The following is a 27,013-nucleotide window of genomic DNA, read 5'->3' as shown; positions in this document are numbered from 1 at the left end:
AGGTCAGAGCGAAAGTACAGCAAATACTTGCCTTGCACACAGTCAACTTGGATTCGGTCACCTGCATCCTAGTGATCCACAAAGCTTCCAAGAATGAAACCCTGAGTGCACTTAGGAATACCCCCTGAGCAATGCTTGTTCTGGATCAAAGAAACACACACACACACACACACACATACACACTTGCACACACTGGAAAACATGTGATTGCAAGAAAAAGAGAATAATAAGGATTCTGGGAAACTATGGAACTGCCAGAAAAAAGAGTTTTAAGAACCCACTCTTTTACTATTTAAATGTTCCTCTCTAGTTTGACTTTGCACATGATTTTTGTTTGTTTGTTTGTTTTGCTTCCTTACAGTTGTCCTGTTGTTGCTGTAGTTTTGTCCACTCCCTGTAGTGCTTTACCCTTACTTCTGACTCAGCTCAGGGATCACTGCAGCCAGGGCCTAGCGTGCCCAAGTATTGTACTTGGGTCAGCTGAGAGTAAGAACACTCCACCCCCAAAATAGAATATTTACAGTATAAGTAGTCTTGAGAAGTTCCAAATGACAGGCACAGTTCATATTATGGTCCTTAGTAAATAAATGCCTTGGATATTTGGATTTATTTTCTATAAACCTGGGTGATTGCACCGTTTTCAAATATATTCCTGCACAACAGGAGCGAGTATAGGATGAGATTCATGCAGATGTGCTGATGCAGGATTAGAGTAAATCAGGACTCAGATGGGCCCAGGTCCAGCAGGACAGAGCACGGCTGTGCCTCAGGCTTATCTGGACCCAGAAGTGACCTTGTTCCCCTGGTCAGAGTGCACAGGCGCATATCCTTGTCCACCCTGCAAGAGAGTGGCTGAAAGTTTGTCTACCTTACGCCTCAGTGACTTTCCCCATGACAGAGCCACATTCCAGGGTGTAGTTCACAGGGGCAGCACTGCTACCTGCCTGCAGGGGGTGCTGGTACTCAGGAACTCTTGAGGCCCCTGGCTGGGTCTCTAGGGAATTTTTTTGTGCTCCATGGAGGAATCTGAGGATCATAGAAGGCTGCCATTTCCACTGCTTTCACCCCTTCTTGATGACTTCCTCACGCAACTCAATGTCAGGTGCTTTGTACCAACCTGCCTGTTTGGCCTTGAATCAACCCACATGTGTTTTTCCTGATGAACTGTGTGTGAGAGCATTGTTTCAATGTCAAGACTTTCCAGTGCAGGATCAGGGGTCTTCCCTTATCCCCAGGCCCCCACTGTATGAGCAAACACTTTAGCAGCTACCTCTCCACTCCTTTATCCAGTCCATCCCCCTTGCAGCACAGATTAACCTGTGTGGGCACAGAGGGTCTCTGCATCTGAACCATGGCCCTTTAAGGCTCCTGGCAGAAGCAGAAATGATGTCATAGACGGACCCTTCAGAAATCCTTTCTGTTCTTGTTGTGGTTGCCTGGCTCTGGCCGCCATTGGTCTCTTGGGTAGAGGACAAACTGGCGCCTGGCATATTGGGGAAACTGTGAGGCCAATTTTGTGGCAGAACGCAAGTGGCCTCAGGTGAGCACCCCGCGTCTTGACACTGTGAGTGGTAGGGCTGCGCCAACTTGGGGGGTGCTTTCATGCTTGTTTTCCTCTCTTCAGGATGTCCAGGCAATTCCTGAGGTGAGGTAAAGTGAAAGCTTTCAGGGGACTCAGAGGCTTTGGGCGGTGCAGTGGGCGCTGTGACAGGCGCAGGGGTCGCAGGTGTGAACAAGTGATCCTGGGATTCCCCTTGGCCAAGATCTCCTCCAGCTCCTGGAAGGGTCAGAGTCCAGTGGGCCTGGGGCTGCGGGATTTGCAGAGGCCGGGGCTTAGCCCTCCCGAACGTCCAGCACCAGACTTTGCTTGGCCCTGTCCGGAGCCTTTGGCTCTGGCATCCTTAGTGTGGCACCTTCAAGTTCACTTAGAAGGGTGGGGCCCCCGACCCACTGCAGCAGGGAACCTAGTCGTCCTCTGTCCTTTGTTTGACTGTCCTAATATGGTGGGGCCACCCAATGTCTCAGTCCTTGCAGGTGAGTGGCGTTTGCAAATGAAACTTTTTCATTATTATCATTTTGGTTTGGCTCTTGTACCACATCTGGTGGTGGTCAGGGTTTACTTTCGGCTCTGAAGTCGGGAATTCCTGCACCTGGTACTAGAGGACCATAAGGGATGCCGGGAATTGATCTCAGTTGGCTTCATGCAAGGCAAGTTCGTACCCACTTACGGTCTCTGGTCCCAGCTTTTGTATTTTTCCCTAGGTAAAGAATTTCTCCATCCTAAGGTCCAGTTGCAAAGCACCCCACACATGTAATTTCTCCCTGACAAGATGACCCCCAGCTATTGTGAGTACTGGGGGTAAAGTTTTGTTTTCCTTTTTTAAGAGAAATAGTTGATTTTCGGGGCGGGGGGTGTTGATACCCTGAGGGCTTACTCTGACTCTGGCCTCAGATATTATTCCTGGCAGTGCTCTGGGGGCCTTGGGGATGCAGAGGATTGATTAGCGTCAGCAACACAAGCATCCTAACAGGTTTACTGTATGTTGGAATAGGAATATCTGCCTCCTGATATCATGTTGCAAAGTCCTACCCAGACCGCTGGTTATCGAGGTGAGTACAGGGAGTAAAGGGTGTGTGTGTGCATGCGCTTGTGTGTGTCCATGTACTACTGGTAAAGTGTATGTCTGTAGAAAGTTTGTTTATTTATTTATTTTGCTTTTTGGGTCTCACCCAGCCGATGCTCAGGGGTTACTACTGGCTCTATACTCAGGAATCACTCCTGGCAGAGCTTGGGGGACCGTGTGGGATGCTGGGAATTGAATCCAGGTTGGCCGCTTGCAAGGCAAACACCCTACCCACTGTGCTATTTCTACAGCCCCTGTAGAAAGTTTTTAAAAAGTTTTATTTATTTGCTTTTTGGTTCACACCCGGTGATGCAATGGGTTACTCCTGGATCTGTCTCAAGAATTACTCCTGTGGTGCTCAGGGGAAGCTATGGGATGCTGGGAATCGAACCCAGGTTGGCCACTTTGCAAAGCAAACTGCCCTACCCACTGTTCGACCACTCCAGCTCCTGTTTTTTCTTTTTTTTTTTTAAGAAGACAGTGGCTCCCCCATACAATCATAGCCCAAATGGTGGCTCTCTCACGGGGCCAGAAGGGGGCGCTGATGCATGGGATTTCCTGGCCTCAGAGTCCTTCCTGGCTGGGCCTGGGAGAACCTTCTGTGGGATCCGGGAGGAGTCCCCAGACCAAGGCAGGGCCGACTTTTCTCACTTGTAGCCAAGCCCAGAACTTGTGTCGCAAAAGGCAGCACAGATGCCAAACCATTTTGCTTCTCCTGGGGAGACAGAAGCATTAGGCAGTGTCCCCCAAGCGGGTCTGTGAATCAGTGCCCGAGGGTGTGGCTGGTCAGAACTTGGTAATTTTGCTACTGTCCAGTGGTCACAATTCTGACTTCTCCTCCAGGTCTCTGATCCTCAGGAAAAACAGAGGCAGGAGAAGATGGTGAGGTGCCATCGGACACACCGACGCCAGGTAGGGGTGACAAAATGAGGTGATGCTGTGACAGGAGCGTCAGGCTTCCAGGGCTGTCTGTCTCTAACTTGCTTCAGGAAAGATCCTGCCGCCTTGTTGGAGCGCCCAGCTCTCTTCTGTCTGAGGCCACGTGTGTTAGTTTCATTGTATTTGCCTTTTGGATCACAAGAGCTCAAAGATTACTGGTGCTCAGGGATGACTCCTGACATGTCTCAGGGACCATATGGGGTGCTGGGCATCAAAGGCTGGTGTCTGGGTATTTTGTTTTGTTTTCGGAGCCACACGCAGTTATTCTGGGGATTATACTCTTGGCTCTGCACTCTGGCATTGTACCTGGCACTGCTTAGGGGACCCTATGGAATGGTGGGGATCACCAGCACTACCCACTATCCCCATCCCACTGTCCTGTTACACAGTCATGCTGCTTTGTTTCTTTTCATATTTATTTTTGTGCCACAGGGGAGATGCTCAGGGCTTCCTCTTGGCTCTGTGCCTGATGTGCATCGTGGGTCCCCGGGTGCGCTGGACCTGTTTGTGCCCTGGCAGCTACAGTAACTCGGGCCCCGGGATATGTGTTTCCACTATTTTGTCCTTCTAGCTCTGGAGAGCTTCTCCTGGTCTATCACACAGTCCAGCATTCATTGGCTCCTCGGTTTGCGGTTCTGGGCATGTGCTGATCCTAGGGAGACAAAGCAAAAGATCTCTGGGGCCATCAGAGCTGTTGGGCTTAAGACACTTTGAGAGGCATTTGGAGTGGCCCTGAACCATGATCAGAGTTCAACAGGCACATATGTACATGCACAGCTTTCAGTCGGTGGCTGGACATTGAGTGTCCCCTTCTCCCTAGAACATGGGCTGTGGGATGCAGGGAGTGTATGTTTAGCTGAAAGCAGGGTCACTCATTTGGGTCCCACTGATTGTGTGCTCAGCACTGCACTCTCTGCAGTGCTCATAGTAGCAGTAGTGGAATTCCCTGGGGTCAGAAGCTAGACCAACACCTTCAGGAACCTTCTAGTAGAGCAGTCTCACTTTTTATAGACACAGCTGTCTTAGAAGTTGGAACCCATCTGCCAGGAGTTCAGTTGGAGACTGGTTTTTCCTGAGGGGACAGACCCTGAGCCCCTCTAGGGCCTGGGGGTCCTGGCTTCACAGCCCAGGGGACATGGTGGGAACAGACCCTGACTCCTGCCCCTCTTTGTATGTCGGCTCAGGACACGGTGACCTTCTCCGACTTGGCTGTGAGCTTCACCCCAGAGGAGTGGACATGCCTGTATACCTCTCAGAGAAAGCTCTACAAGGACGTGATGCTGGAGACCTACGTGCACCTGTCGACCATTGGTGAGAGCAGTGCAGGACCGACCTTGTCTGAACATACCGGTGTGGGCTCCCTGTGCCGGGCTGTGACTGTGTGTCCAATAGTAGCTGTGAATGTCCTGGTGAGGACAGCCATGCAGTAGCTGTTCCTCTTGTTTCTTCCCTGTTTTTTTTTTTGTTGTTGGTGCTCACCTGGTGATGCTCGGGGCTGACTCTACACTCTGTCCATAGCAATCACTCTTTGTGGGTTTTAATGAATCGGGAGTGTTGGGTATCAACCCAGGTTAGCCCCGTGCATAGAAAGCTCCCCACATGTTGTACCATTGCTCAGTTCTCTCTAACATGTTCCTGGTTCCTGCCAATGCTGAGTTCTCTGATTATTTCTTGTACTACACATAATTTCTATGTATTTTGGTTTTGCTTTTATTTGCGGCACAACTTGAATATTCTTGTCTCTGTGCTGAGGGATCACTCCTGGGGGTGCTCAGGGGCCATGGAGTGCTGAGGATTGAACATGCTTGGCAGCCAAAAAAGGTTGCTGTCTTAATCCTGGTACTATTGCACCTGGCCCACAACTTCAGTTTATTTTTATTTAGTTTAGTTTAGTTTTATTTTTTTTTTCATTTTTATTAGTGAAACACCATGAGGTACTTTTGTATACATACAAATTTTTGTGCTTGGGTTTCAGTAATACAGTGATCAATTACACATCCCTCCACCAGTGCCCATTCTCCAAACACCACTAATCCCAGTATCCCTTCCACGCCCATCCCCCCAATCCACCCTGCCTCTATGGCAAGGCATTCCCTTTTGTTTTGCTTTGGTTTGGGGTTATACTTACACTTAGGGATTATTTCTGGCTGAGTATTCAGTTATTCATCCTGGTTGTGGTTCGGGGCATTGTGTGCTGCTGGGGACCAATCCTGTACGTGTGTGCAGTGTCTGTGTGCTGCCTGCTGAAATATTGCGCCCAACACAGTTCATTTATTTCTTAGGGCCTCACCCCATAAGATGCTGCTCTATTTCAGTGCTCGTGGTCACTTCCAGTGGTTCTCTGTTCATCAGGACTCAGGGTGTGCCTCTGAACTATACAGTCAGGGATCAAGCAGATGACTTGAGAGACCCTACTGAATGTCAGGATCGAACTTTTATTGATCTTGAGCAAGGCCAGTGCCTGACCTTCTGTGCTGTCTGTCTGCATCCTTTTATCTTTATTTTTATAACCAATTTGGGGCTTTGGTCATCTTTGGCCATCTTTGGATTTGTTAAGCTTTGGGGTTTACTGCACTCAGGCATCAGTTCACGCAGGCTCAGTACATTGCATGTTATGCCGAGCCTTGAGTGACAGTACAGTGGGCACGGTGCTTGTCTTGCCAGATCTGGACATGCATTATATCTTTACCATCCCATGTGATGCTCAAGCACCACGAAAGGTGATTTCTGAGTACACAGTCAGGGAGAAGCCTTGAGTATCCCCAGGTGAAGATCCCAAACTAGAGAAAAAAATACTAGGTGCTGTGCTGTGATCAAACCCCCGTTGGGGTGAGAAACCTGTTGGCCCTTTGCAATGCCAGGGCTATAGTATTTGTGATGTTTTCTGGGGCGCCATATTCTCTTAAATTAAGACCTGAATCTTAGCTCTTGGATAACTCCAAATCTGGAACATTTTAGAAGTACAGATTCTGTTCATGCCATTCCCGTAATTGACTCCATTTTTATAGGGAGACATGGGGTTTACTTGTCACGTTTTCCTTGTCATTTATTCATTCTCCATCTCTGAGAGGTTCAGGGCATTCTTGGGTGAAGCCTGTGGTGATCTCCTGGCTGGAAGGAGGAACCCTGAGGCCGGGAAGGAGAGTCATGTGTGCAGGTGAGTGTCTGAGAACCCTCCCTGGCTCAGGCCCTCGGCAGTGTGTGGGTGCCCTGAGCACATGTGAAACGAGCTGCTGACCCTGATATCCTTGGGTTCTTGGATCTTGGCATCTGTGTTCTATTCACGCTGCTCTTCGCTCCCCCAGCTTGTCTGTCATGGAATAATCTTGCGCTTTAATTTCTTGGCTTTGACATTATTTTTCATCTTCTGCCAGAATTTCCATGAAATTCTCACTTCTTGATCCCCCTGTCTTTTCCTTACCAGCCTTTTTGTACAGCCTGTAATGTTGCTATACTTTCAAAAAATTGCCTCTTTTGTTTAGTTAATAAGTTAATAATAAAGCTATTTTGGCTCTGAGTGATAGTAATGCAGGAAATGCGCTTGTCCTGCACATTGTCCACCTGGTTCAATAACCAGCATCCCAAATAGTTCCCTGAACATCACTGCGTATGTTCAACAAACAAAAAAGAAAAAAATGTCTTGTAGGATTGCCAAGCTTTTCACAGCAATCCTCCCCAGGGACCTTCCCTATTCTGTGGGATCCTTTGGACTGTGAGGACCATAGAGATGTCCTCAAGCTGTACTGCCTGGTTAAGGATGTTTCATTCAATAATTCTTACATTGTATATTGTGTTTCATTTCAGAACTCAAAACATGGCTTCAGGATTTGGGAACTCAGTGAGTATGAATAAGCCGGTAAGATTTGCAAGTTTGGAATCAATATTATAGTACTAATGGAAAATGTCAGTAGGCCAGCATGCTATTTTTAATGTGCAGTCTGGGAATGGCCAGAAGGAAATTCATAGTATGATGCTTGAGGTCGAGGACCCTTATCTTCACTGGGTGCTGACATCTCTGCTCAAAACCTAAGGAAAATTGTAATATGTTTCATGTAAATGCCGTGCTTTTTCATTTGATTGAAAGTATCTACAAATGGTAATCGTGAAAAGAGTTGGTCTTTTAAACTGGTCCATCCACATTGCTCCATGTGTTTTCCAGAGACCCACCGGGAATAATCCCTGACACTGCATGGTGTACCCCCGCCCCCAAATGAATACAAAGTACAGAACAGAAAAAGTCATTGATCCTGAAAAGGATCTGCCTGTGGTGAGATGTTTTCAATGGCCCCTGTGGTCAGTCTCAGCAGTGTGGGATGCAGCATTTCTTCACAAATGCTTTCCGAGCTCTGCTCCACAGTGAGATAGAACTGAACCCAGAGTTCAGTGTGTTTTATTTTTCTTTTGAATCCGGTGCATCAGTTTTCTGTGGAGGGAGTTATTCCTGCCTGTTAATTAAGTTGAAAAAATATTTAAGAAATTAATGGCCTCTTATTCATCAATTTTCCATCTGTGTCTTACAGAAACATTAGGTTAGTCCATGTTAATGCCATCCACCTGTCGGGAATTGCATTGTGTGGTGCAAATGTTAGAAACCAATCTGCAGGTATCAATTTTATTTAACATGGAGACTCTTAAGGCATAGTATGATAATTGGAATCCTCTGCTGTTCTACAGGGAAGCAGCCAGCCCTAGTGGAATGTCTCTGACCCTTCACACTATGAAAAAGTCTTGAGTGTGCATTTGTGCCCTCAGCCACACAGGGATGCCAAGGCAGGCAGGATGGCCTCTGAGGGTGATCAGAATGGAGAGAGCAACCTCACTCTGAACAATCCTTCCCCTGGGAAAAGGTTCACACAGTCTGTTTTTCTCGGTCCACAGACACAAACCCCAACATTGGGGCAGTCTCTAGAATGTGGGAGAGGAGCACTGTTTATAGTGAGTCCTTCACACCGAAAGGCCCACAAGCACAATCACCATGGATTAATGCTGTCCAAGAGTAAGGAATATGGGGGAGCTTCCCCGTGTTCCCAGGACCATGATGTTCCCTTTGAAACCCACAGTGGACAGAATCCCCAGGAGTGTCGGCGGCAAGGGCATGGTTTGAATTCAGCGTCACGCCTTTGTGATGACATGAACATCCACACAGGAGGGAAACCAAATACATGTAAGAACTGTGTGAAGGCCTCCAATAGACCCTCATACCTCTTAAAACATTGTAGAATTCATACTGGAGAGAAAGCATATCTGTGTGAGCAATGTGGGAAGCTCTTTTCTTACTCTTCACACTTTTCCAGACACAGGAAAATTCATAATGGAGAGAAATGCCATAAATATAAGGCACATGGAAAGGCCTTCACTCGATCCTCAATGATTACTCATACTGAGCAGAGGCCTTATATATGTAAGGAATGCACGAAGGCCTTTACTTATTCCTCAAACCTTACTTGCAATATAAAATTTCACAAAGGAGAAAAGCCATATGGATGTAAGGTATGAGGGAAAGCCTTTTGTTATCCCTCACAACTTACTTGTCATATGAGAAAACACACTGGAGAGAAGCCTTATGGCTGTAAGGTATGTGTAAAGGCCTTTGTTGCATCCACAAGCCTTACTAGGCATATGAGAAGTCACATTGGAGAGAGACCTTATGTTTGTAAGGTGTGTGGTAAGGCCTTTGTTGTATCCTCAAGACTTACCCGACATATGAGAATTTACACTGTAGAGAGACCTTAGGTTTGTAAGCAATGTGGGAATGCCTTTCTTTATCCCTCAAGCCTTACTCATCATATGAAAATTCACACTGGAGAGAAGCCTTGTGGATGTAAGGTATGTGGGAAGGCCTTTGTTGAATCCTCAAGTCTTACTCGGCATATGAAAAAGCACACTGGAGAGAGACCTTATGTTTGTAAGGAGTGTGGGAAGGCCTTTGTTTCTTCCTCAACATTTCCTGATCATGTGAGAATTCACACTGGAGAGAAACCTTTTGTTTGTAAGTAATGTGGAAAGGCCTTCCATCAGGCCTCCGGCCTAAATGTACATAGGGCAGTTCACACTGGTATGAAATCTTATATATGTCAAGAATGTGGGAAGGCCTTTCTGTTTATTTCTGGTCTCAGGAAACATCAGAAAATTCATATTACGTAAGTCAATACCCTAATAACAATTTTTAATGTCAAAACAGCCCCCCTTTGGTAAAGTCTGTTTTCTTTGTACCATGGGATGCTGTGCTACAAAAGTGCAGCTAGGAAAGAAATAATCCTTTAGTCTTTAACAAACATTTTGTGATGTCAGTTTATAAGGGAAAGTCTATGCAAAGGTTCTGGCATTTAAACTTGATGTGTATGTTAACGTACTTTTTGGATATTCTGGTGAAAGCCAGGAGGAGTGTGAATTAAAAGGCAAAAAATCCCCTGTGCTCAGGGCTGTCAAGACTCACCACTGTCTCATTCTTTATAGTGACTCTGGCTTGACTTTCTTTTTGCTTTTTGGTTCACACCCAGCAATGCTCAGGGGTCACTCCTGCCTCTACAATCAGTAATTACTCCTCGTGGTTCCTCAGTACCATATAGGATGGCAGGGATTGAAACTGGGCTGACCTCATGCAAGGAAACAGCCCTCCCCCTGGACTATCGCTCCAGCCCCTGTGACTTGGCTTTGAGGCCCTTGGTTTTGGGGATTATAGCAGAGAAACAGCCACACCTTCATTCTTCAGGGCCTCCTGATTCATGTTCTTTGAAGCCACAACCAGCTGAGTCCTACTCCTCGCTCTCAGCTCAGTCATCCCTACCTGGGGGACTCAGGATCATTATGGGTCACTGTGGTTGGAATCCAGGTGGGCTGTGTTCAAGCTCCTTCCCCCATGTCATCTCTGCCTCCCATGTGTTCAGATACTGGCTAGCATTGTGTAAGTATAAAGAGTAAATGTTTCAGAAAGTGTTATCTTAGTTAAATGGCCCTGGCAAGGTTCTTTAATGAAGTGCCGTGAAAACAGTTTGTTTTTAAATTTTGAACTTTTTTCTCGTCTTTTTGGGTCATATCTTTAAATACTCAGAGATTACTGTTTTTAGAAAGACATATGAAAGGATGAAAGAGGCCCCTTGCATCAAATGTCTGACAAATGCCGGGAATATGGGTCAGCTTCCCACATCCGAGCAGGCTGTTCCATTTATCTATGATTACTCACAAGGTTGGTCACATTCCTGGATCCCCCCCACCAAGTTTAATAATATTTCAGAAAAAATTAAGTGTTGTATTTAGAATTAGCAAAGTCCCTTCAGTGTAGTAGACACCAGAATGATAAAAATGATTCAGATCTGCTTAAAGGACAAAAAAGGCTTTAAGGTGCCCAAAATGGCTTGCTGCCCATTAGCCTCCATTTTTAGGGTCGGAATATATGATAATGTTGGTGCAGCCTGGCAGTGCTCAGGGCCTACTCTTGGCTTTGCAATTCAATGGTGTTCAGGGGACCATTTGGAATTATGAGTGTTGAACCCAGATTGACCACATGCAAGGCAAGCGCCCAAGCGACTGTACTAACTTCTTGCCCCATAGTCTAGATTTAAAATTGTGCTTCTGAAATGGTTTTTCTTGTAGGCAAGAGTCCACTGGTTTGGTGTTTTCAAGGGGTAGTGTGTTGACCAGACAGTGCTCTCTGATGTTCTTACCAGCCTCTCCTCCTTTTCCAGTGTCTGTCCAGCTCTCTGGGCTGTTTCTAGGCCAGTTCCTCTCTGCATCTCCAGGGCTGGCTTTGAAGTCACTGCTTTCACCCCATCTTAATTACTTCCCCAAGAAACTCAGCATCCGGTGAATTCTACCAACCTTCCTGTTGTACCTTGAATCATCCCAGCTGCATTTTTCCTGATGGACTGTGTGTGAGAGCATTGAGTCATTGTTTGACTGAGCAGTACAGAATCGGGGTCTTCTTATCCCCACCCTTCCACTGTGTGACCCACCACTCTCCACAGCCACCTCTGCACACCTTTATCCAGTCCTTCTCCCTTAATCACAGATTCATCTGGGTGGGCAAAAAGAGTCTGTGCATCTGGAACAGGGCCCTTTAAGGCTCAGGTTCTGGCAGCAGTGGAAGTGGCATCCCAGACCAGGGACCTTCAGATATTTTTTCTCTTCCCATTGTGGTTGCCTGATCAGGCCGCCATTGGTCTGGTGGTAGAGGAGGAAATGGTGGCCCGTTGTGGAAGGGGGACTGTGAAGACCTATTTTTTGTCAGGACGTGAGTGGCGGTCCGTGAGCGCCCAGTGCCTCCTGTTCTTTGTACTGTGAGTGCCAGGACCTCTCCAGCTTGGTGGCGCCCTTTTGTGCTTGTTTTTCTCTCATATCTGATATCAGCCATTTCCTGAGGCATGGGTGATGCTTTAGGGAAACCCAGAGGTTTTAGGGGTGCAGGGGTTGCGGTGTTTATGGGTGATCATGGGGGTCCCCTTTGGCCACCATCACCTTATGCTCCATGAATGGATAGCAGCAGGTGGGCGTGGGGCTGAGCGCAGGGGCTGAGCTCAGGGCCTGCGGGCCCTGCAGAGGGCAGGGCTTGGATGTCCTAACCCTCCCAGGGTGGGACTTTGCTCTGCACTCTTTCAGAGCACTTGGCCCTGGCATCACTCACTCGTGTAGAACCTTCAGATTCACTTCAAAGGGCAGGGTTCCAGCCTCCCTGTTGTTGTCTGTCCTTTGACTGTTGTGAAATGGCAATACCACATGATGGCTTGATCCCTGCCAGAGGCTGGGTTTTGCAAATGACACTTTTTCAGTATAATTGTTTTGATTTGGCTTGTGTACCACATCTACAGTTGTTCAGGGTCTACTTTTTTTTTTTTTTTTTTTTTTTTTTTTTTTTTTTTTTTTTTTTGCTTTTTAGGTCACACCTGGCAATGAAAAGGGATTACTTCTGTCCTGCAGTCAGGAGTTCCTCCTGGCAGTGCTCACGGGACCCTATGGGTTGCTGGGAATCAAACCTAGTCAGGCCGCATGCAAAGCAAACGTCCTATCTGCTGTGTTATCTCTCCATGCCCACTCAGGGGTCAGAAACTGCCTCCTGGGTTTTCCTTGTAGAGGAGTGTTCACTGCTTGCGTGTTGGCAATCGTAGACCATTGAGTGGACAGTGTTCTCTGATGTTCTTACGAGCCTTTGCTCCTGTTCCAGCGGCTCTCCAGCTCTCTGGGCTGCTACTAGGCCGGTTTCTCTCTGCTCTTGTGCTGGCGTCGAGTGACTGCTTTCACCCTACCTTGATGGGTGATTTCCTGGAGAAGCTCATTGTCCCTTGCCCACCTGCCCCCTACCTGCCTCTTTTGTTTTGAATGAACCCCCTTTGCTTTTTTCCTTATGGACTGTGTGTGAGAGCATTGGCTCATATTTGCCCAATAGGACTTCTTACCTGTCACTAGCCCTCCACTGTGTGACCATCCAGTACAGCAGCTGCCTCCATCCCTCTATGTGAGCCCATCCCACTTGTGCCACAGATCCACCTGGGTGGGCATAATGGTTCTCTCCACATCTGGAGTCTGGCTCTTTAAGACTGCTTGTGGAAGCAGAAGTGACATCACAGGGGGCCCTTCTTGGTAATTCTATTCCTGGAAACTGGGTCAGTGTCATTGTTAACATGGGTAAAGGACAGAGTAGGGCCCCTGGGAGAAAGTGGGACTCTGAAGGGCCAACTTTGTGGCAGAATGGGGACAATTTCCCGTGAGTGCCTGGCAGTTCCCCGTGTCCACACTGAGCTGCGGGTCCACGCCAGCTTGGGGGCACTTTTGCACTTGTTTTTCACTTGTTCCCTGATACCAAGTGGTTCCTGAGTTGCAGTGGATGTTTGACGGGGTCAAGGGAGGAGGATGTAAGTGAGTAATCCTGGGGGGCTGCTGCGGCCACAATAGCCTCCAGCTCTACGATTGAGCAGCGGCGGGTGGCTACGGGGCTGAGCAAGGGGGCTGTGGGCCTTGGGGTGAGGGACCTGCCGAGGGCAGGGGCTTGGCCGTTCTGACCTCCAACTGGCATACTTTGGGACCTTGGCCCCAGAATCGCTGCTGCAAAGTCTCCAGATTCACTTTTGGCAGAGTTGCAACTCCTGTAATGCCAAGAGACCCTGTTACCGTCTGACTTTTTCAATGGCTTCCCTGGTATGATAGGGCCATCTGGAGCAGTGGATCCGCAGGTTACAGGGGTTTTAGTTTCCTTTAGGTGTGGGGAATGAGGGGCTATGCATGCCCGACGATACCCTGAGGGCTTCCTCTAGCTCCTGGCTGAAGTATTCTTCCTGGAGTGCTCTGGGGGCCATAGGGATGCGTAGGGATGCAGAGGATTGAGTGGTGTCAACAAGGCAAGCATCTTGCTAGTTTTACTGTCTACCAGAACAGGAATTTCTGCTTCTTCACATCAAGTTGCAAAGCCCTGTCTAGACCCCATTTTATTGAGATGAGTACTGGGGGTAAAGGGTGTGTGTGATTGTGTATGTGTGTGTCTGTAGAAATTGGGTTATTTTAAGAGGAGAAGGGCTGTCCCCATAATAGAGCCACATTCTGGGCTATGGTTGTGGGAGGCAGCCCTGCTGCCAGCCTGCAAGGTGCGCTGATGCATGTGATCTGGCCTCTGAGTCAGCCTCTGCTGTGCCTATGAGAGCCTTCTTTGGGACCCAGGGAGGAGTCCTCAGGCCAAGGCATGGCTGAGTTTTCTCCTTTGTAACCAAGCCCAGAGCTTGTGTCGTGAAAGGCAACACAGATGCCAACCCATTTTGATTCTCCTGGGGAGACAGCAGCGTTAGGCAGTATCCCCCAGGCGGGTCTGTGAGCCAGTGCCCTGATCAGGCCTGGGGGTTGTGCTCCTCTCCAGTGCTCACTGCTGTGACTCCTCCTTCAGGTCTCTGATCCTTGGGAAAATCAGAGGCAGGAGAAGATGGTGACATGTCATCGTACATCCCATCCCTAGGTAGGTAGAGAGTAACAAGAGAAGGTGATGCAGTGACAGGAGCACTCAGTCTTATTGGGCCAAATGTCTCTGAGTTGTTTCAGGAATGATCCTGTATTGTGCCTCCTTTTCGGATGGCCCAATACTTTCTTTATTAGGCTATGTTTATTTCAGTTCTGTTGTATTTGGCTTTTCAACCACACCCAGGTAAAGAGTACTCATACCTTAGTGCTCAAGGATGACTCCTGACATGTCTCAGGAACCATATGGTGTGCTGGGGGTTGAACGCTTGCGTCTGGGTATTTTGTTTTATTTGGAGGGTACACCCAGTGATTCTGGGGATTATTCTTGGCCCTGCACTCTGGTGTTGCACCTGGCAATGCTAGGGGGACCATATGGGAATATTGGGTTCACAGCCCGACCCTCTGTTCTGTTACTCCATCCTGCTGCTTTATTTTCTTTCCTGATTATTTTTGTTGCACAGTGGAGGTGCCCAGGCCTTCTTTGCTCTGTGCTCTGTATTCACACCTCATGCACATCATGGGTCCCCTAGGTGTGCTGGCCCTGTTTTCTCCGTAGTAGCTATGGTGACTCGGATCCCAGGACATGTGTTTCCCCTATTTGGTCCTTTCTGCTCTGGAGAGCCTTGCCTGCTCAGTCACACAGTCCTGCATTCACTCACTTCTCTGTTTGCAGTTCTGGGCATGCGCTGTCTTTTGGAGTCACACCTAGAAATACTCATGGATTACTCCTGGTAGTGCTCTGGGACCCTGTTATAGGTAATTCAAGAGAAATGTCTTCCCTGCTGTCCTGTCTCTTTGGCCCCTACTCGAAACAGTTTATTTTTATTTTTTTAATCATTTTTTTATTAGTGAAACACCATGAAGTACACTTATAGACTTATAAATTTTTGTGCTTGGGCTTCAGTTATACAATGATCAAGTACCCATCCCTCCACCAGTGCCCATCCTCCCCCACCACGGGTCCTAGCATCCCCTCCCACCCCCCCCCGCCCCACCCTGCCGCTGTGGCAGGGCATTCCTCCCTGTTCTCTCTCTCTTCTTTTGGGTACTGTGTTTTGCCAGAGAGGCATTGAGTGGCAGTCATGTTTGGTCTATAGACCACTTTTAGCATGTCTCTCCCACCCTGGAGGGTCTTCACAACACCCTTTATTTGGTGTTCTCTTCTCTATCTGAGCTTCCTTCTCACCTAGCACATGTGGCTGGCCTTCAAGTCATGGAGCAAAATTCCTGGTACTAATCTGAGCCCTTCCTGGGTGTTAGTCTCCCGTTTTGTTGCTTTATGTTCCCCAGATGAATGCAATCTTTCTGTGTCTATCCCGCTCTTTCTGACTCATTTCGCTTAACATGATACTTTCCATGTAGTACCACTTGTATGTAAATTTCATAACTTCATCTTTTCTAACAGCTACATAGTACTCCATTGTGTAAATGTACCAAAGCTTCTTTAGCCAGTCATCTGTTCTCGGGCACTCAGGTTTTTTCCAGATTCTGGCTATTGTAAAGAGTGCTGCAATGAACAAACAATTGCAGATGTCACTTCGACTGTACCTTTTTGCCTCTCTGGGATATATTCCCAGGAGTGCTATAGCTGGGTCAAATGGGAGATCGAATTCTAATTTTTTGAGAATCGTCCATACTGTTTTCCAAAAGGGTTGGACCAGCCTGCATTCCCACCAGCAGTGAAGGAGGGTCCTTTCTCGCCACATCCGCGCCAGCACCTGTTGCTTTTGTTCTTGTGGATGTGGGCCAGTCTCTGTGGTGTGAAATGATATCTCATTGTTGTTTTGATCTGCATCTCTCTGATGATTAGTGATGTAGAGCATTTTCTCATGTGCCTTTTTGCCATTCGGATTTCTTCTTTGCGAAAGTTTCTGTTCATTTCCTCGCCCCATTTTTTGATGGGGTTGGGTGATTTCTTCTTGTGCAGTTTAACCAGTACCTTGTATATCCTTGAAATCAACCCCTTGTCGGATGTGTATTTGGTGAATATTCTTTCCCATTCTGTAGGCTGTCTTTGTATTTTGGTCACTGTTTCTTTTGAGGTGCAGACGCTTCTTAGTTTAAGATAGTCCCATTTGTCTATCTCTGTTTTCACTTGCTCGGCCAGTGGCGTGACGTCTTTGAAGATACCACTAACTTCAATATCGTGGAGAGTTTTGCCAACTTTGTCTTCAATAAACATTATGGATTCCGGTCTGATGTTGAGGTCATAAATCCATTTCGATCTTACTTTTGTGCATGGCGTTAGGCAGAGATCTGAGCCCACTTTTTTGCATGTAGCCGTCCAGTTTTGCCAGCACAATTTATTAAAGAGGCTTTCCCTGTTCTATTTCACTTTTCTTGCCCCCTTATCGAAGATTAGATGATTATATGTTTGGGAGGAGATGTCAGTATATTCAACTCTATTCCATTGGTCTGCAGCTCTGCTTTTGTTCCAGTACCATGCTGTTTTGATTATTACTTCTTTGTAGTAGAGCTTGAAGTTAGGTAGGTTGATTCCTTCCATTTTCTTTTTCCCAAGAATTGCTTTAGCTATTCATGGGGGCTTATTGTTCCATATAAATTTCAGGAGTGTTTGCTCCATTTCTTTGAAGAATGTCGTGGTTATCCTTATAGGGATTGCATTGAATTTGTACAGTGCCTTGGGAAGTATTGCCATTTTGACAATGTTGATTCTCCCCATCCATGAACAGGGGATATTTTTCCATTTCCTCGTGTCCTCTTTTATTTCCCGAAGTAGCGCTTTGTAGTTTTCTTTGTACAGATCCTTTACTTCCTTAGTTAAGGCGATTCCTAGGTACTTGATTTTCTGGGGCACAATTGTGAATGGAATTGTTTTCTTCATGTCACTTTCTTCTCTTTCATTATTTGCATATAGGAAAGATATGGATTTTTGGGTATTGATTTTATAGCCTGCCACTTTACTATACAAGCCTATTGTTTCTAGGAGTTTCTTGTAGAGGTTTTAGGGTTCTCTAAGTATAGTATCATGTCATCTGCGAATAGTGAGAGCTTAATTTCTTCTTTCCCTATCTGGATGCCCTTAATATCTTTTTCTTGCCTAATCGCTATTGCAAGTACTTCCAGTACTATATTGAACAGCAGTGGAGAGAGTGGGCATCCTTGTCTCGTCCCTGACCTTAGGGGGAAGGCTCTCAGTTTTTCCCCATTGAGGATGATGTTTGCTGTAGGTTTGTGGTAGATGGCTTTAACTATATTGAGGAAAGTCCCCTCTATCCCCATTTTGGCAAGGGTTTTCATCATGAATGGGTGCTGGATCTTGTCAAATGCTTTTTCTGCATCTATTGATATGATCATATGATTTTTATCTTTTCTTTTGTTGATATGATGGATTATGTTGATTGATTTCCGAATGTTGAACCATCCTTGCATCCCTGGGATGAATCCTACTTGGCCATGATGTATGATCTTTTTGATGAGTTGTTGAATTCTATTGGCTAGTATTTTGTTGAGAATCTTCGCATCCGTGTTCATCAGGGATATTGGCCTGTAGTTTTGTTTTCTTGTGGTGTCTTTGTTTCCTTTTGGCATTAGAGAGATATGGGCCTCATAGAAGCTGTTTGGGAGAGTTTCTGTTTTTTCAATTTCCTGGAGAAGCTTGAGAAGAACTGGCAATAGGTCCTCTTTAAATGTTTGGAAAAATTCGCTAGTAAATCCATCTAGACCTGGGCTTTTGTTTTTGGGAAGACTTTTGATTACAGTTTCAATTTCCTTGATGTGAATAGGTCTATTCAGGTACTCTATATCTTCTTGCTTCAGCTTTGGGAGATGATAGGAATCCAGGAATTTATCCATTTCTTCTAGGTTCTCTTGTTTCGTGGCATACAGACTTTCAAAGTAGTCTCTGATGATCTCTTGAATTTCTTTAGTTTCTGTTGTGATATCCCCATTCTTATTTCTGATTCGATTTATTAAGGCTCTCTCTCTCTGTTTCTTTGCGAGTGTTGCTAGTGGTTTATCTATCTTATTTATTTTCTCGAAGAACCAGCTCTTGTTTTTATTGATCTTTTGGATTGTTTCTTTGTTTTCCATGTCGTTGATTTCTGCTCTAAGTTTTACGATCTCTTTCCTTCTGCCTGATTTAGGCTCTTTCTGTTGATCATTTTCTAAGGTCTTGAGCTGTGAGGTCAAGTTGTTTATGTGCATCGTTTCTACAGTCCTAAGATATGCTTGCAGAGCTATAAATTTTCCCCTTAATACAGCTTTCGCTGCATCCCATAAGTTCTGGTAATTTGTGTTTTCATTCTCATTTGTTTCCAGGTATCTTTTGATTTCTTCCTTGACTTCGTTCTTGACCCACTCATTGTTCAGCATCGAGTTGTTTAATTTCCAGGTGTTTGATTTTGTTCTCCGTGTCAGTGTGTGATTCACTTCTATCCTCAGTGCGTCATGGTCTGAAAAGATGGCTGATACTATTTCTATCTTCCTACTCGAAACAGTTTAAATGAACTTTACTGTGCATAGAAAGATGGTTGAAAGAATGGAAGGAGCCCTTTGATTCAAATGTCTGACACATGTTGGGAATATGGGTCATTTCCCCACATGTCAGCACTCCCCAGGCTCCCCACATCCCAGCCGGCCCTTCCATTTTCCTGTGATTACTCACAAGGTTGGTCAGTTTCCTGGATCCCACCCGTCAGTTCAGTAATATCAGAGAAATAAAATAAGCATTCTATGTGGAATTAGGAAAGTTACGTCAATCATGTAGTCACCCCAATGATAAAAAGGTTTCAGATCTGTGTAAAGGCCATAAAAGGCTCCAAAGTGACCGGAATGCTCTAGGTTTTTATGTGTACATACATGTACACAGATATAAATTTGATATATATTTAATTTCTATGATACACATTATGTGTTATACAAATACTCCATATATTATATATATATGTCAAAAAACAAACTGTCCTCCCGTTTTTCATGTATTTTGCTCTAGCAGGCCCAGTAAAGTCACATTTTGAGACTTCTTGTTACTGTGTTTAGCATATCGAATACTCCACAGGTAGCTTGCTATGCTTTGCTGTGCAGGCGAGATACTCTTAGTAGCGTGCCTAGCTCTATGAGAGGGGTGGAGAAATCGAACTCGGGTACACTATGTTGGCCGCTTGCAAGGAAAACGCTCTACCAACTGTGCTATTGCTATGTTTGCTGGTGGTACACACCTGGCATGCGCCTAGCTTAGTCCTTGATTTTCACTTTGACAGTGCTCAGGGGACCATTTGGAATTAGGAGAATTGAACCCAGGTAGACCACATACAAGGCAAGCACCCACCCCACTGTACTACCTCTCTTGTTCATACTCTAGATTTGAAGGTGTTTCTGAAACTGCCTCCTGTGTTTTTTCTTGTAGGCAAGATTCCACTGGTCAGGCATTTTCAAGAGGTAGCATGTTGGCTGGACAGTGCTCTCTTATGGTCTTAATAGGCTTTTCCCCTTTACAGTGTCTGTCCAGTTATCTGGGCTGGTGCTAGGCCAGTTCTTCTCTGCATCTCCAGGGTTGGGTTCAGAGTCACTGCTTTCACCCCATCTTAATTACTTTCTCACGAATCTCAGTGTCAGGTGCCTTGTACCAACCTGCCTGTCTGACCTTGAATCAACCACATGTTATTGTTTTTTCCCTGATGAACTGTTTGTGAGAGCATTGTTTCAATGTTTGAGTAACTGGTACAGGATCAGGGCTCTTGTCCTTACCCCAGCGCCCCACTTGTGACCCACCACTCCAGCACTCCAGCAGCTGCCTCTCCACTACTTTATCCACTCCAGTCCCCTTAAAGCACCAATTTACCAGGATGGGGACAGAGGGTCTCTGCATCTAGACCATGGACCTTTAAGGATCCTGGCAGGTGCGGAAGTGTTGTCACAGAACTGGTACGTTCAGCATCCTTTCTTTTCTAGTTGTGGTTGCCTGGCTCAGACTGCCATTCGTCTCGTGGGTAAAGGAGGAATTGGCTGCTCCTTTGACGTGGACTGTGGAGGCTGATTTTGTGGCAGGATACTAGCGGCCTCCCAGTCGCCTACACTGTGAGTGGCAGAGCTGGGCCACCTTGGGGGTGCTTTCTCCCTTGTTTTTCACTGGTTCCTTACATCCAGGCGGTTCCTGAGGTATGGCAAAGGCTTTAGGGGGACCCAGAGGCTTTGGGCAGTGGAGCGGGGGCTATGCCGGGGTGCAGGGTTCGCACGTGTAAGCAAATGATCGTGGGAGGGTCCCCTTAGCCAGGATCACCTCCCTCTCCGGAAAGGCTCAGAGGTGGGTGGGTGCTGGGCTGAGGGACCTGCACAGGGCGGGTCTTAGCCCTCTCAAACCTGCCAGCACTGGGCTGAGCTTGCCTCTTTCCAGAGACTTTGGCCCTGGCTTCACTAGTGTAGAACCTTCAGATTCACTTCAAAGGGCAGGCCCCCAGCCCCGCTGTGCAGCAGGAATCCCAGTTCTCCTCTGTGCTTTGATTTGCTGTTGTGGTGGGAAAGGGTCACCCCGTGGCTCATTCACTGTGAATGGGTGAGGTTTTGGAAGTTGAAACTTTTTCTTTTCTTTCTTTCTTTCTTTCTTTCTTTCTTTCTTTCTTTCTTTCTTTCTTTCTTTGCTGTTCTCCCGTTGTTCATCGATTTGCTCGAGCGGGCCCAGTAATGACTTCATTGGAGACTTTGTTGTTACTGTGTTTGGCATATCGAACACAAAACACCTTGCCAAGCTATACCGTGCGGGAGAGATGCTCTCCATAGCTTGCCAGGCTCTTTGACAGGGGCGGAGGAATCGAACTCGGTTTGGCCATATTGGCTGCATGCAAGGCAAATGCCCGACCGCTGTGCTATCACTCTAGCCCACTTTATTTATTTATTTTTTTCGTTTTGGATCACACTCAGCCATGCACAGGGGTTACTCCTGTCTCTGCACTCAGGAATTACTCCTGGCGATGCTCAGGGGAGCAGATTGGATGCTGGGAATTAAATCTGGGTCGGCCACATGCAAGGTAAATGCTGTGCCAGCTCTGCTTTTCCTCCAGCCCCTTCATTATTTTTTTGGTTTGGCTTGTGTACCATATCTGGAGATGCTCAGGGTTTACTTTTGGCTCTGCAGTTGGGAATTCCTGTTGATGGTACTCAGGGATCATATGGGATGCCAGGGATTGATCTGGGTTGGCAACGTGCAAGGCAAATTCCCTTACCCACTTTACTGTCTCTCGTCCCAACTTTTATGTCTTATTTTCTAGGTCAAGAATTTCTGCTTCCTAAGTGCCAGTTGCAAAGCACTATGAGCATTGTCTCGTGTGACACTGTCCCAATATATAAACATAAAAAACCCAAAATCCTCATTGATCCTGACATTGATTCAATTAGGTTAGATGATTTCAATGGCCCCTGCATTCTCAGCTTTGTGGGGACTCAGCCTTGCCTTCGTACATGCATCCCGATCTCCATACTGAGCTACAACAGAACCCAGACTCGGGTGTATTTTTATTTTCTTGAAAGTGGTGCTTCCTTTTTCTGTATAGAAATAATTTCCACTTAATGTGTTCTTCGTTGCGTTGAGAAAAAATTGGACACATGTTAATAGCAACACTTCTGTCAATTTTGCATGAACTTCTTGCAAAACTATTTGGTCATTCCAGGAAAAGCCATATATGTGTCAATAATTGTATTTCCATGGTGGAAATGTTAGACATCAAACCTGCAGGGTTTGACTTTTTTTTTGACATGGAGACCCTCAAGAAATCAAGAAATAATTGTAAACCCCCTCTGCTGTTCTCCAGGGAAGCAGCCAGCCTTAGCGGAATGTCCCTGATCCTGTGCACTGTGACAATCTCGAGTGAGAGTGGAGCCTGCATCACTGTGGGGATTCTGAGACAGGCAAGAAGTCTTCAGATGGGAAAAATTTCAGGGCTGTTAGCAGCACGGACACAATTTGAGTCACCTGCCACACAAGTGTGATCATCTGAATATCCACACAGGAGAGAAATTGTAAACATGTAAAAATGTGGGAAGGCTTAGATCTATCCTCATACCTGATTATACATAGGAGAATTCATACAGGAGAGAAACGCTATTCATCCAAGGAATATGGGAAGACCTCAAGACTTAGTATGCATAGGAAAATTCATTTAGAGAAACCTTATTCATGTAAGGATAAGGAATGTTTGAAGACCTTTATTTCCTTCTCAGGGGTTTCTGTGCATAGAAAATTCATGTAGTAGAGAAACGTTACTCATGTAAGGACTGTGGGAAGACCTTTACTTTGTACTCAGAACTTACTAAGCACAGGAAAACGCACACTGAAGAGAATCCATATATATATACTGTTGGAAGGCATTCACTTACCTCTCACTCCTTATTACATATAAGAACATTCATACTGGAAAGAAACATTATGTATGTAAGGCAAGCAGGAAGGCATACATTATATCCTCAAGCCTTAGGGATCACAGAAAAATTCATATGGCAGACAGCTTACATATGGAAGGACTGTGGGAAGGCCTTCGTTCAAATTTGATGTCTTACTAAACAGAAAATTTCATACCAGAGAGAAACCCCATACATGTTAAAAAGGCCTTTGCTCTACATTCAAGCCTTAGTATGCATAGGAAAATTCATAGTGGAGAGAAGTCTTACATATGTCAGGAAAGTGCGAAGGCCTTCACCCAACCCTCAACTCTTACAATCCATAGGAAAATACAAACTGGAGGGAAAGCTCATGTTTGTCAATGTAGAAAGGCCTTTGTGTGCCTCTATAGCCTTTGTAGTCTTTTTAAAATGCACATGGGATGAGTTGACCCCGAAGAACTGTCCCCAAGTTTAGCACAATCTCCCTAGGGAAGACAAGTTTTATTTAGACCAGGAAGGGTAGGAGGGGGCTACAAAAGTGCAGCCCAGAAGCTAAGAATCTGGCATGACAAGCTTCCCTTGACATCATCCTATAAGGGAAAGGTACTCGGTGATTATTACCAGGGCTATAGTTATGCCAGTGTCCCGGCATTTAAACTTCACAGTGTGTTAACTTGTAAATAACAGTCTTGGTTATGGAAGCCAGGAGGAAAGTGACTAAATAAGTACCAAGTATAAAAGGAAAAACCTCTTGGAGCAACAAAAGCTTTTAAAAATTAATAATACAATCTTACCAACCCTAAAAACATATATAACAATGTTCACATGAATTTGTTTTCTCCACCTATTGCATAGTGGTAGGGCGTTTGCCTTACAAGCGGCCAACATGGCCGACCCGAGTTCGATTCCTCCGCCCCTCTCGGAGAGCCCGGCAAGCTACCGAGAGTATCTCGCCCGCACGGCAGAGCCTGGCAAGCTCCCCGTGACGTATTGGATATGCCAGACACAGTAACAGCAATGTCTGCAATGGAGATGTTACTGGACCCGCTCAAGCAAATCGACGATCAATGGGAGGGCCTTTATATTTATCTTATCTCAAATTTTATTTTATTCTTTTTTTGGCCTTTTGGGTTACATCTGGAAATACACAGAGGGTACTTCTGGCTATGCACTGAGGAATTATTCCTAGCAGTGCTTGAGGGACCATATGGGATACTGGGATTTGAAACTTTGTAGGCCGCACAGGATCCCCTGGGTGTCCCGAAAGGATCTCTCTGCACTTGGAGCCTGGTCCTTTAAGGCTGCAGGTGGAAACGGAAGTGATGTCACAGACAGGGACTTCCTGGTACCTGTGTTCTTGCTGATAGAGATGGTTCAGTCAGTCCCACCATTGTTACCTGGGTGAAGGACGGCCTGGAACTGGCTGGAAATGGTTCTTGAAGGCGGATTTTGGGGCAGGAGAGGGGCGACTCTCCGTCTCTGCACTGTGAGCAACGCGTTAGCATGGGGGACGCTTTCACGCAGGTTACTCACTTGTTCCCCAACATCCAGGTGTTCCTGAGGTGTGGCAGAGGCTTTAGGGGGACGCGGAGCTTTGGGGGACGCAGTGGGGGCTGTACTGGGGTGCAGTGTTGCGGGTGTGAGCGCATGGTCCTTGGTGGCTGCTGAGGCCATGATGGCCTCTATCTCCGTGATGGGGCAGCGGCGAGTGGGGGGAGGGGCTGAGCTTGGGGCTAAGCTCGGTGGTGCTGGAACTGCACAGGGCAGGGGTCTTGGCTGTCCAGACCCTCCCGGCAGTCCCATATTGTAACCTTTGGCCCTAATCTCGTAGCTGTAGAAGCTCCAGATTTTAAGGGCAGAGCCACAGCCCCCCTCACCCCCCATGGCAATAGTCCCCTTGCTGTACATCATTTTCATTGCCGCCGTGTTGGTCTGTGACATTTGGGCGCAGTGGACCTGCAGGTGGCTGGGGTTTGCCAGTGAACATGTTCTCTTGGGGCTGTTTTTGGTTTGGGGGTTGTTTTGGGGGGCGTTGGTGGGAGGGGGCATCCTCGGAGATGCTCAGGGCTTCCTCTGGCTCTGGACTCAGGTATGATTCCTGCTGGTGTTGCTGCGGGACATAGGTCCGCGAAGAATTTACTGACTCAGGGCAAGTTCCCTACAGACTTCATTGTCTGTCCAACCAAAATATTGTTTTTTTTTTTTTTTCAGTTCAGGAGTTCCATCTCCCTCATGTCAAGTTGCAAAGCACCCTTCACTCTTCATCTCTTCCTGAGCGGGTGACCCGTGGATATTGGGATAAATACTGAGGGTAAAGATTTTTGTTGTCGTTTTTTAAATTTTTCCCTTTTTTTGAAGGAAGATACTTGTTTATTTGTGTGTGTGTGTTGGGGGGGACTTTGTACAAGACTCCTCGTACTTTTGGAAGAAATTTATGTATGAAGGGGCAGAGCGAAAGTACAGCAAATACTTGCTTTGCACACAGTAAACTCGGGTTTGGTCCCCTGCATCTTAGTGATCCCCAACGCTTCCAGGAGTGAAACCTTGAGTGCAGAGTTAGGAATACCCCCTGAGCAATGCTTGTTCTGGCTCAAAGGAAACACTCACACACACACACACACACATACGGACTTGCATACACAGGAAAACATGTGTTTGCAAGAAAAGAGAATAATAAGGATTCTGGGAAACTATGGAAATGCCATACTATGGAAATGCCAAACTATGCCATACTATGCCATACTATGGAAATGCCAAACTATGGAAATGCTATGCTAAACTATGCCATACTATGCCAAACTATGCCATACTATGGAAATGCCAAACTATGGAAATGGGCTGGAGCGATAGCACAGTGGTAGGGCGTTCACCTTACAAGCGGTCAACATGGCCGACCCGAGTTCGATTCCTCTGCCCCTCTCGGAGAGCCTGGCAAGCTACCGAGAGTATCCCGCCCGCACGGCAGGGCCTGGCAAGCTCCCCATGACGTATTCAATATGCCAGACACAGTAACAACAAAGTCTCCAATGGAGACGTTACTGGGCCCGCTCGAGCAAATCGATGATCAACGGGAGGGCCTTTACCCTTACCTTTACCTTATGGAAATGCCAGAAAACAGAGTTTTAAGAACCCACTCTTTTACTATTTAAATGTTCCTCTCTAGTTTGACTTTGCACATGATTTTTATTTGTTTGTTTGTTTTGATTCCTGACAGTTGTCCTATTGTTGCTGTAGTTTTGGCCACTCCCTGTAGTGCTCTGCCCTTACTTCTGACTCAGCTCAGGGATCACTGCAGCCAGGGCCTAGCGTGCCCAAGTATTGTACTTGGGTCAGCTGAGAGTAAGAACACTCCACCCCCAAAATAGAATATTTACAGTATAAGTAGTCTTGAGAAGTTCCAAATGACAGGCACAGTTCATATTATGGTACTTAGTAAATAAATGCCTTGGATATTTGGATTTATTTTTATAAACCTGGGTGATTGCTCTGTTTTCAAATATATTCCTGCACAACAGGAGCGAGTATAGGATGAGACTCATGCAGATGTGCTGATGCAGGATTAGAGTAAATCAGGACTCAGATGGGCCCAGGTCCAGCAGGACAGAGCACGGCTCTGCCTCAGGCTTATTATCTGGACCCAGAAGTGATCTTGTTCCCCTGGATAGAGTGTACAGGTGCTTGCCCTTGTCCACCCTGCAAGACTGGCTGAACGTTTGTCTACCCTAAGTCCCAGGCACAGAGGGTCTCTGCATCTGGACCATGGCCCTTTAAGTCTCCTGGCAGAAGCAGAAATGATGTCATAGACGGGCCCTTCAGAAATCCTTTCTGTTCTAATTGTGGTTGCCTGGCTCTGGCCGCCATTGGTCTCGTGGGTAGAGGAGGAACTGGCGCCTAGCATTACAGGGAAACTGTGGGGCCGATTTTGTGGCAGAATGCAAGTGTCCTCAGGTGAGTGACCCGTGTCTTGGCACTGTGAGTGGTGGGGCTGCGCCAACTTGGGGGGTGCTTTCATTCTTGTTTTCCTCTGTTCAGGATGTCCAGGCGGTTCCTGAGGTGAGGTAAGGCGAAAGCTTATAGGGGACCCAGAGGCTTTGGGCGGTGCAGTGGGGGCTGTGACAGGCGCAGAGGTCGCAGGAGTGAACAAGTGATCCTGGGATTCCCCTTGGCCAAGATCTCCTCCA

This window comes from Sorex fumeus, unplaced genomic scaffold, assembly GCF_029834395.1.
Source record: "Sorex fumeus unplaced genomic scaffold, SorFum_2.1 ptg000076l, whole genome shotgun sequence".
NCBI lineage: Eukaryota > Metazoa > Chordata > Mammalia > Eulipotyphla > Soricidae > Sorex > Sorex fumeus.
Note: the sequence above shows the minus strand (reverse complement) of the source record.